At 33.6% G+C, this 12126-nt stretch overlaps 1 long non-coding RNA gene across 1 annotated transcript in view; it reads left to right on the forward strand.

Annotated features, from left to right (window-relative positions):
• The first annotated feature begins 6983 nt into the window (after positions 1-6983).
• Positions 6984-12126, forward strand: part of LOC136794024 (uncharacterized) — a 141196-nt gene continuing 136053 nt past the window's right edge. Inside the window, exon 1 of the long non-coding RNA XR_010840186.1 lies at positions 6984-7057. This is a non-coding gene — a long non-coding RNA (uncharacterized lncRNA). The remainder of the gene's footprint in view (positions 7058-12126) is intronic.

Here is a 12126-nt window from a genome sequence, read left to right on the forward strand (position 1 = left end):
AAGGATGTGGAGCAACTGGAATGCACATTGTTGGTGGGAAAACAAAGTAATACACCTACTGTATTAGTCTTCTATTGCTGTGTAACAAATTACGACAAACAGTGGCTTAAAACAACACACATTTATTATCTCATACTCTCTTTAGGCCAGAAATCTGGGCACAGTTTAGGGAGGGGAGTCTTCTGCTTAGAGTCTCACAAGACTGCCGTCAAGGTGTGGTCAGGGCTAGTTCTCATTTGAGGCTTGAGGTCCTTTCCCAACTCCCTCAGGTTTCTGGCAGAATTCATTTACTTGTGGCTGTAGAATTCATGGCAGCTTGCTTCTTCAAAGACAGCAAGGGAGAGAGACTCTAGAGTAAGTTTACTTGCAGCACAGAGTCTTATGTAAGGGAACATATTAATCAGACTAACATTCTCTCATGTTGGCCATATTCTATTAGTTAGAAGCAAGTCACAGGTCTTGCCCACACTCGAGGGGTGAGAGTTATAAAAGGGCGTGAACACCAGGAGGCAGGGATCATGGGGTCTACCTGAAAGTCTGTTTTCCACAGTCATGTGGAAGACAGTTTGATAGCTTCTTAAAAAGTTAAATATATACTTATCACATCACTCACTACTTCAAATCCTAAGTATTTGCCTGAGAAAAATCAATGCATCTATCCACACAGAGACTTGTTTGCAAATGTTCATAGAAATTTTACTTATAATAGCCGCAAACTGGAAACAATCCAAATGCTTAGTTACTGGTAAATGGATAAACAAATTGTGACATATACAATGTGATGCTATTCAGCACTAAAAAGGAATAAACCACTAATATGTGCAACACATGAATCTCACACATTTGTACTAAGTAAATGAATCCAGACACAAAAGACTACATTTATATGAAATCATATAGAATTTATATATAAAAGAAAAGTATAATATTTCATAGTAATAGCAGATTAGTAGTTGTCTGGTACCAGGTATGGGGGATGGAGATTGACCAGAAAGGAAGACAAAGGAACATTTTGGGATAATGGTGATATCCTATATCTTTAGGGTAGTGGTAGATTTATGCATATACATAATGTCAAATGTATGACTGGCAATTGTTATACCTATCTCAATATCATATCCTACTCCTCCTGGGTGGAAGATAATGTATATGAAGGAAGTTATGTGAGATGTGCTTTATATCATTGCTTAGGATGATAACATGAGTTTATATTTCACTCAAAAAAAAAAAATAGAAACCTCAAACTTCATATGCATGACTATATGGGAATGGGAGTAAAGGAAATGTACGTGGGGTTTATTTCTAGATTGGAAAGCTCTTGAAGTAGATAGTTGAGGGGAGTTGAGCCCATTTGCTGTGGCTAATCATGGAATTCAGATCAGTACAGAGCAAAATAAAAACGGAGATACACTAGGTACAAAGAGAATGAAAAGAAGTTTAGATGGAATAGATGAAATAGGTGAGCTGGAGGTACAGGAGAAAGAAAGGTGCAGAAATATTCCAGGTGATGCCAAGGTTCAAAGTTTGTAGAAATGGCAATGAGGTGTTTGGGATGAGATGTAAGGATGTTGAGTCCAGAATTTCATACAGTGGAAGTTGAAGATACCAAAACTGATTGTAAAAGAAGTATTGGAAATGAAACCTTTAAGTCAAGTAATTAAATATTTGAGAAAGATAAAAGAATAGACAGGAAACCTGTAAGTTATTGCAATGAAGATGGGGAGATCATGATGCAAAGAGATACAGTGGACTGCAACAGCCTTGAAGTGGGATAATAACCTCAAGACGGTGGTTGTTTGTTATTCTGAAAATGTTCTTATCAAAATACCAGTCTGTGCTCTGAAATATGTAAGTTCAAAAGTTACCTTAGTAAATTAGACTCTGGGTTGCAACAATAGTACCTATACTAGTATTAAACCATAGGTTAATCAAGCCATCAATTAGAGGTTCCCCATTCCCTCACTCAAATGAAATCTGTACCATGTTTGTAAATGATTTTTCCAATGAATTTACTCTAGTATTACCTCCTTGCGTTGCTTTTAAAGTTTAAATTAGGTACCACTAGAACCAATATTGTTTTGGCAGATACTTGCTTGTATAGAATGATTTGAAAGATTCGTTTGAACCAAATTGTCTCTGCCACTGGCCTTTTTATTTTCCATTAAACTGTTTCAAATGAATTTATCAAATTAATTTCAATGAACCAGACATCAGTCAGAGCCCATAAAAAGAAACAGTAAAAAGAATTTTGAGATGTAGAGAACACACAGAGAAAGGCATATCACCCAGGAGAGCTTAAAGTAGTGGGCCTGTCTATAATCATGATGCAGGGTCCATGCAACCCAAGCAGAGGGGAGGGGAAGAAAAAGGAAGAAACACTGGCCTACTTTTCAGCTTGGGATAGAAAGGGCCTAGCTGTCTATGCACAAGCTTCTCATCTTAATGTATAACAAAACCATAATGTTAAAAAAGCAGTTAAGCTTCTTTGACTTGATTTAAAATATTTTTTTTACCTGTGGGAATAGAGCATTTTTTTAAAAAAAAAAGTCTATGTAATGGTATTACTAAAGAATGGTATGTATCTAACTATAGGTGTAATTGCTTACACTTGTGAGCAATGCTTGCTAAGGATGAGGCAAATTTCAACCAAAACCTAAGGGTTATTAGTTATTGTTGGTGAGATTGTAGAGTGGATAGATTGTTTCTCCATTACAAATAGAAAGAAAAATTGCCTTCTTATGGTTGGACTAGAAGATCATAAGTTTTCTTGCCGAAGGCTTCATATAGACCTATGTAATCATCTTGGTTATGCATTGGGGCCCTGGAGGAGAAGATGAAGTTCTCAAGAGTGACTGAGAACTTTTTTTGTTCTTTTTCCACCAAATTAGAGAAGCAGAGTATCAAGTACAAATTATGAAGGGAGAACTATGAGGACAGAGATCCCTGGTGAAACCACCGATAGGCTCTAGAAAATTGAGGTATTTGAAAATTGAAGCAAGGAGTAAAGAGAAAAGAACCCAGGGATTCTGCCTTTGAAGTTATTACTAAAAAGGATATAGTTAACAGTAATGTACCTACTGTAGGGTATGTGTGTGTAAGTTTGCTATAGGAAAATTATCTGTAAAATATTAGTATTGATGTTTATTTCACTTTTCTATTCAAGATGTTTTTGTTGATGTTGTTATAAAAAGGATAGCATGATTATGTCTGATAGAAGCAGGAGTGTCAAAATGTACCTGTGGAAGCAGCCTACCTAGTGTCAATTACCATTTGTGCAGATTACTTTTTATTCTCAATCATTTCTTGAACAGTAGATTTATAAACATACACCTATCAAATAAAAATCAGACAGTACAGTAGATTGAAAACAGTCTCAAAATTCAGTGCCTACCCCAGATTTCATAAGTCCAACTCAAATGCCTCATGTCACAATTTCAGACGCCTCCAAGGATAGCCTAAAAAAGCAAGCATCCTGGTGAGAATGGGGGCAGGTGAAGAACTTGGGACCCGCTTAGAGGGAGCAAGCCTGCCTGGCACCAGGGGGTTGTTGCTTTGTGGCAACGCCAGCCCAGAGTAAAGCTCCTGATTTTCCAAGAAAACCAGAAAATTCTGTTTTTTCAAAATGTAAATCCTTGTAATTTTAAACCTTGGCAACTGATTTTAATTTAAAAACATTTATAGACCAAAAATTTTACAAATTCATTTTTGGGGGGGTTGGGGAAGCCAGCCCCTGGCCAAATTTTTTATCTGGGCCAATGGACTACCAATTGATTTACTAACTTTTAGTTGCTTCTGTATATTCTTTCACATTCTTTGGATTAATTATATAAAGTCCAATGAGTCGGCTTCAAAAGAGAGACTAGGCTTCTAACATAAATGGCAAATGAGCTGAACTTTTTCTGTTTAGGAAACCTTTATAAGAATTTATAAATAGCTCTTTAGCATTTCATTGTGATCACATAGTAGACAATTGAAAGAATTATGAAACTTGAAATTATGAATCCATCATTTAAATCAGTTAACTCAGTCTCAAAAGTTTGGGGTTATTTCATGTGGAATAGACTATTTTGGTTTTCAACAGAATCTAGTTCACTGAATAAGCTACTCTTGCCCTGGATAGAGACAGGATAAGGGGTCTGAGGTGACCATGGCCTAGGGCAGTTTGGATTTGGTTTATAAATATTTTAAAGATGTCAGAAATACCCTAGAGTTGTATAAGGGCCAGAGATTAAGAGATAAAATCCAAGAAAAGGAAAGAAAAATCCCACTAATGATATCAGGAATCAGAGAAAGAATGACATTAATGATACCCACGTATGTTTTGCTCTGGTAGTTCATTTGTGTGTGTGTGTGTGTGTGTAATGTGGTTTTTTTGATAATAGAAATATTTTTCTGAAGGAACTGTTAGCTTTCTTGTAATCAAAGCATGGCCAGTGCAGCTTTAAGAAGCAATAACTGGTCTTGGTAAAAAATGTGTTTGAATTTTAATTTGAAAGTTGAAAAATTTTGACGTTTAAAAAATTTGAATTTACTAACATGAAAATGCATTGTTACGTTGTTGATTGGTTTTGTAATTTTAGCATTTCTTCTAGGGCTTTCATTGAGGGTACTTATATTGAAAACAAAATCAAACAATAATAATAACTATTATTATAATTATTATTGTTATTATTAGCCATTGGAGTATATATTATCAGAAAAGTGTTTCTATTGGTAATTAAACTATTTGAAGAAATGCTCTTTAGAGAAAGAGCGGAGGAACAGATCATTGACTACATCCACTGATTTTTTTCAAAAACATTATTTTTATGGAGAAGGGGGAGCTTCAAAAAAGGCAACTGTTGCTGAATAACCTAAATATTGTTTCTTAGAAGTTTTAAATTTAAGATTATTTAATTAGACACTTTAAGAAATTACTAGTCCACCTTCTAAATAATATGTTCTAAAATCAATAGAAGAGAAAGAATTGCATGATTACAAGGCAGGTGGACTACTAGTTATCCATTAATTTTTATTCTGTATTTTGGAACAGATATGTATGAATATTATAATTAATAAATCAAGTGAAATAACCAATAATGAAAATTCACAATTTCCCAACCTTACTCTAAGTATATGTCAATCACACTGTGTATTTTTTTTTTTTTTTTTTTCCGGTACGCAGGCCTCTCACTGTTGTGGCCTCTCCCATTGCGGAGCACAGGCTCCGGACGCGCAGGCTCAGCGGCCATGGCTCACGGGCCCAGCCGCTCCACGGCATGTGGGATCTTGCCGGACCGGGGCACGAACCCGTGTCCCCTGCATCGGCAAGGGGACTCTCAACCACTGAGCCACCAGGGAAGCCCTCACACTGTTTTTCAAGTCAATTCTAAAATTTAAGAAAAGGGAATCTTAAGGAGATATCAATGAGAATCAATACATACATATAATATCAGTTATAGAAAATATATGTGTATTTATAAGTGTACATTTATGAGGGTTACTCTCATGGGAAGCCAATGAGCAACTTTAAAAGAAAGGAAATTATTTGAAACCATGAAAGATGTAATTAGGCCACCATAGGTGTCACAAAGAAATCTCTTTAAATGCTTTCCAGGACAACTATGTACAGGCATTAGATCTGGTCTCTTCCCCCACATCCCGGCTTTCTTGAGGTCTAATTAATATACAAAAAACTGCTCATATTTCATGTATACAATTTGATGAGTTTAGACATATGCATACATCCGTGATCAAGGTAATAAACATTGGATCTAGTTGTTATAGCATTTATGATAAGTGTAGCCAGCTTTGTATAGATGCTTAAGGTGCTTTAAATATTTTTATTTTTTAAAAGTATTTGAAAAGTCATTATCTTGTATGGGGGGAGACCAGAGTGACTTTGGAGTGAGGATGTCAGAATTATTAGGAAAATACCAGAAATGATAAATACTCTTCAGTCAGTGGTAACTGCCATGAAGAAAACCGTTCTCTTAGTTTTGAAGTTTGGAAAGTATGTTCCAGAAAACAAAGAGAAAAACCAAAGGAAACAAAAAACCTATCAGATGCATTCCAGCATTTTTAACCATCTCCATTTCTTACTCATTAAAAAAGTAAAAGATGGAGAATATACTTGACAATGTAAACATTTTATGCCAGACATGCATTATATTATTTAAATATTATGAATCCTGTCAATGCCTGTAATTGGTTCTCACATACATACGTGAGGATTCACTTTTTTTCATGATTAGGACACAACATATTAGCACACATTCAGAGAATGTTATTGCATTAGCGTTCCAAAAGTGAAAATCCTTGGATTTTAAAACTGTATGTGCCAGAATCTTCTTGGCCAAAAGATTCACAGTATCTATTCTAATATAAAATAATCTCCATTTCAAATGAAGCAGATATACATCAGTATTAAGAAAGCGAAGAGCTCAACCTAATGCTGGAGGTCTTCTAGTGACACTTCACTCCCTCGTAAGATTTTTCCACAAAAGGATCACTACATGAAAGACTTAACAAAGGGCCACACGTGGCCCTGTGTTTGGTTTTTAGTATAGTGGGTTATATTTTTATTATAATTGTTTCTTCTTTACTATTCTATGCTTAAGGGGTCTGCTCTTATAAATGACTACAGGATAAATAAAGCTAACAAACACAAGTGACGGTATCTTTTGGCATTAAGATAATTATAGATCATTACATGATAGGAACAGTCAATAGTCCTAAAGGAATATGATTAAATAAAGAAATTTAAAACTGTAATTCACCTAGGCTTTTTAATATTTTACTATTTCTCCTTTGTTGCTTCAAAGCTATGAATTTCAAGATTTATTTGTCACTACTCTCTATATTTTCTGCTATACACAGTATTTGTAGGCTATGGCAACCAATCCCCTTGGGCTTTCTTTTGCTTTAATTTGCATAAAGACAGGCATCATATGAATATTCAGTGAGTGGCTTTGCATTAAGTAAGTGCCCTTAATCAGCTTTTCAGTTCAGTTTTATTGGTTGCACGCACAGTCTGTTATTTCATCCAGAAAATCTGAAGGCCCTACAAACTAACCAGGTAAGGTTGTAATTCCTTGATGCATTTAATGAAAGAATATTATCATTTGATTACATAGGTTCTGAAGAATGCTAAAAGCATGGTGGGCTTTTTTTTCCCTGTGTTTTTTTCTTCCCGTGGTGGTCAGGTGGGTGCATGATTCTCTAATTTGCATAAACATCAGCTCTATGAATAATTCATCAGGGTTATTTTAAACACTAGGTTTCTACTTTGGATGGCACTGGGGTACTGCCATTTGATTGGCTGAATGCTGTTTTCATCACCAACAGAATTCCTATAACATGAAAGTACCTAAAGGAGCTGAATTGAATATACAGTATTTGTTTTTTGAAAAATGCCTGTAATCTTTTCAAAGCAAATTGTGCTGTTTTCCCCCTCCCTAACATTAGGGCTTCTAGCTTTTCATGATACATACATTACAAGCTCAAATGTGGCTACCGTTTGTAGACTTGACCGGTGTCTGTGATTTCTGGAGAATGGGATAGCAGCTGTATTCTTCTGAACATGCATAAACATGAGCAACATGTAAATAAGAAACTGTCACATGCATATGGAGCCCTGGACAGCTCCATTGCTAGGATCCATTTATTTTCCCTTTACAGAATCCTCTTTTTGAATAGATAACTTTGAGACTGTTTCATCTATTTTAAAATGCCATGGACAATTATGGTACTATATATGGGTATAATAAGCATATATGATCTGACAAATTATTTCTTGCTGAAAACGCAATTTATAGTTCCTCTCAGCCCACCTACAGGTTTTTAAATTTGGTACTTCTTTGCAATACAGTAGTGACAAGGGAAGTGTTAATCAAGAATGACCAGGTAATTGATTTAGATATTAGGGTGTAATTCACTCTCATAATTTACTAAAAATAAATTGTCCCTTTCTTTATGCTTGTGAAGATGAGGAATATGGAGGTTCACGCCATTCTTTGTTAGTTACTTGAACATTAACCATTTGCATTTCTGGTCTGTGTCCTCACTGACAAGATTCTCATTGTAAACATCTGTGATCCTGAAACATTACAGGCATATGGGATTGGAGAATGGTGTAAATTGAATTTAGTCTTTGGCACATTCCGTTTTTGTTTTCCTTCTCCATAGAGGAATGTATCACAAATAAGATGCTGAACAATTACTATTAGGGAAGGTATATTGAATGATATGTGTAATCAGTTAGTCTGTGTAATCAACTATAAAATACTCCATGTTCACTGTTATTTCCTGTACATTGAATGGGCAAAAATACCAAAGGCATCTTTAATAATGAATAAAGAAAGCTGAAAATTTCTCAATATTTAACAGGTTTTCCATATAAATTTTGTAAAGTTCATTCTAAATCATTACACTATAACATTCTTCACTGACTTTTTGTAATTAATATTCAAATATGAGTTTCATACAATACTGAAACTGAAGAAAAATAAAATTCTTTTCATTTCCTTCCTAGCTATCTATACATGTAATGATAGTGTTGGGTTAGTTCCCTTTTTTCGTTATTTGATTTTGTGTAGTTAGGTGAGGGTCTATTTCTATTTTCTTTTCTTTCTTTTTCTTTTCTTTCTCTTCATTTTCTCTTTTGCTATATCTTTGGAATCAATAGAATAAAGAAATATCTCTGAGACAATATTCCTTCACTCAGAACCAACTTTCATAAGCACATTTGACATATTTATTTTATCTGTTGAAAAAACACTTCATAATAAAAAATGGAATAAGGATTTCAGAACAAAAATGTTTTTAAATGAGATGAAATTGTAAATTTCTATTGGAATTTCATGTACTCACATCAGCTACTGTGTTTTACATGCAATTATAAATAGTGATTTAAATCTCACATCTGTAGTGTTCTTTGTTTAGTTAAATCTTGCAGGATTCAGTATGGATGCTGTTTATTTAATTATCAGCCATTAAATGTTTACAGCTGTAATAGGCACCAAGCAATCTTTACCATACTACACAAAGACTGTAGGTTTGGAAATATTTAACCAAAGACTCTCATTCAGGTGATGCTCAATCTATTGAATACTTTTCATATGAAATCAGCTAAACTTACATTTCTTCAACATTTATTCTTTTCATTTGTTTCAAAATAATCCAAATAATTTTCTGAACAAGAATGAATAGGTATAATTTCAGAAGAGATTCCTATCCTTCTTTAGATCCATGACAGCATGTTTATAATTCTATTTAGATGTGTATAATTTTGAAAATGAAAAATTCTCATCTAACTTTTTGATGCAGATGTTGTGAAATATCCAATTGAATGTGATAAACTGAGTTCCTTTATGCTTTGCCATTTATATTATTTTTAGCAATCACTGAAGCTCTTTTAAAGAAAACATTTTAAATGAATTTGGAAACAGCAAAGCTAGTGAATGACTACAGAATTTACTTTCCATTTCAGTGAGAGATTCTTCCTAGAAGGATAGGAGTAATCTTGTATTGCATAAACCTTGTTTTTAAAAAAACAAAGCATTTGTTTATATTTTAGAACAAACTCATGACACAAATAGAATTAAAATTATAATGCATTATATTGCTAAGGAGAAAAAATAATTTATATCTTGCAAGTATAGACTTATTTTATGTAGTGCTTTTGTATGTTTAGACATTTTAAAAAAAAGCAGTGAGGCATAATATACATTTATACTGTCATTTAAAAGATGTTTTTCTTCAACATGTGATCATCTTGTATTTGGTAGATAAAAATAAATATGCAGATACTATTATCTGAATATTTTCATTTAATCTGATTACATTGTCAAAAAATTGTTGGTGAGGGATTTAAGCAATTAAAGCTGTGTATATATCCTTGCTAAATCCACTGGTTAAGGAAAATTGCAACAATCAAGTGCTTTGGTGTAAGTAGAATAAACCTAAATTGATCTACAGAAGGTAAAGCCTTAAACTTGAGGAATGTTTGTCTGTACAAAAGTTTTGGAACTGAATATCACCTTAAGGCAAGAGGTATCAACTACCTTGTATGGATTCCCCTAACAAATTCATGCATCTTTATGAAAGAGTGAATCTTCTCAATGAAGCTAGGACATCCCTTAAGAATTCTAATCTAATTGATGGTGCAAGTGTATGACACGATTACCTGTATACAAATCCCTCTATCCAGTGTCACTCATTTCCCAGGAACCCAGTCATTCAAATTTGCAGATATACTTGAAACTTTCTTTGCTTTTTCCTGAATGGATACTGTTTAAATCTACATAGATTGTCTTGTTTAATAACATGTGGGAGTTAGCCATTAATTTTCTTAGGATAGTGGAGGATGAAGAGGAGGAGGAGAGGAGATGGTGCAGTGGCTTACTTCTGAGCTCTCTTGTTCTCTTGAACACTCTTGTTGGAGTTCCTCTCTGCTACCCTGATTGCTCAACTCCATCAGTTAGAATTTGTACACTCAATAATTTAATGCGGTGAGGTTTCATGAAGTTATTGGGTAACTTGAATTTGCACAGTCATTCTTAAAATATGTTCCTTATCACATTTAGGTTGCCAGCCAGTATCAATAAGGATGCTATAGGCTTAGGTAATATATATTTTAATTAAATTTTTAGTTCAGACTTGGTTTAAAATTTCCCAAGTATCATAAACCCAGGGGCATCCTGATTAAGTGATGGAGAGAGCAAAAAATAACATTTGTAATTAAAATTCTATTTTAAAGGTTAATTATTTTGGAGGGAAATAAAACATTTTCAGTCTTCTATTGCATTCTTTACTGAAGAGATACCTGATATATTGAGAATCTACCTGGTATGAGTACTTAAAATAGAAAGATCCTTTAGGATAAATTTTTAATAAGGGAGGCTCTTTTCAGATTACCATGTGGTCTCTATTTATTTGTTAGCATAGTGCATTAAATTTATAGATTTTTTATGGTGAATCTTGAATAAATCACTCTGGATTCAAATAGTTAGTATTGTATATAGTGTTTTTGCATTTCTAATTAAAAGGGAAGCTGGTTAAAAGTTGGGTGTTATAATTTTTTTGTTAAGTTTTAGTATCAGAATTATATTAGTCTTATAAAATGTGTTGGGCAGCTTTCTTCTTTTTTTTTTCCTCTGACACAGACTGTATATGAATTACTATCTATCTCTTTGAGTTTTGTATAAATTACCTGTAAATCTACCTGGGCCAGGCATCTTTTGGGGGGAATTATTTTCTTCTTGATTCAATTTCCTAAGTGGTAGTAATCAGTTGGGTTATTTCTTCCTTACTGTATGCATTTTGATCATTTATATTTTTCTAGGAAATTGTTCTTTTCATCTAAGTTTTCAACTTCACTAACACAAACTTATTATTCATTGTATTTTCTTATGATTTATAAAATATCTACTGTATGTGTAGTCTGTCCTCCTTTTCATTTTATATTTTATTTATTTGTGATTTTCTATTTTTCTTTTGGTCATTCTTGTAAGAGTTTTGTCTATTATCAGTACTTTCAAAACAGCAGTTTGGGGTTTTTCATGTTACCTATCTTGTTTCCTTGTTCTTTGTTTTATTAATTTCTGTTCTTTAAAGCTTTGTGACCTTTAGTTCCTTACAGATTATCTCTAAGCTTTGTTCCAGCTCCAAAATTCTACGGCTCTGTAAAAAGTTATTCTATGTTTAGAAGCCAGTGGAACTCTTACATAAGCATAAAATGAAGTGGGATGATAGTCATTATTTGGTGAACTTATTCTTTTATGTAGAAACCCTTTGTCTTGAGTAATCACAACTAGATATTTCACATGCTATGAGTAGACTTTAGCCTTTGAGGAAGTCTACTTGGAAATACTCTTATCTTGCTACTCCTGATGATCATGTGATATTTTTAGTGATTTTTAAAGTCTATCACTTAACTTTAATAGAGAGAACTCAAATAATCTGCAGAGTAATGTTTGGAATATGTTGTGCTTAGGATTAAATAGGATTGCATTAATTGCTTAGAAAATGTTTGTGAAAAGTTCACAGTACAACATACGATCATTTTAGACTCATATAGAAGGTGACTAAATCTATTTGGGAATCTTTGAGTATTCTCCATTTTGTGAGTTGACCACTCAAATAAAA

This window comes from Kogia breviceps, chromosome 4, assembly GCF_026419965.1.
Source record: "Kogia breviceps isolate mKogBre1 chromosome 4, mKogBre1 haplotype 1, whole genome shotgun sequence".
Lineage (NCBI taxonomy): Eukaryota > Metazoa > Chordata > Mammalia > Artiodactyla > Physeteridae > Kogia > Kogia breviceps.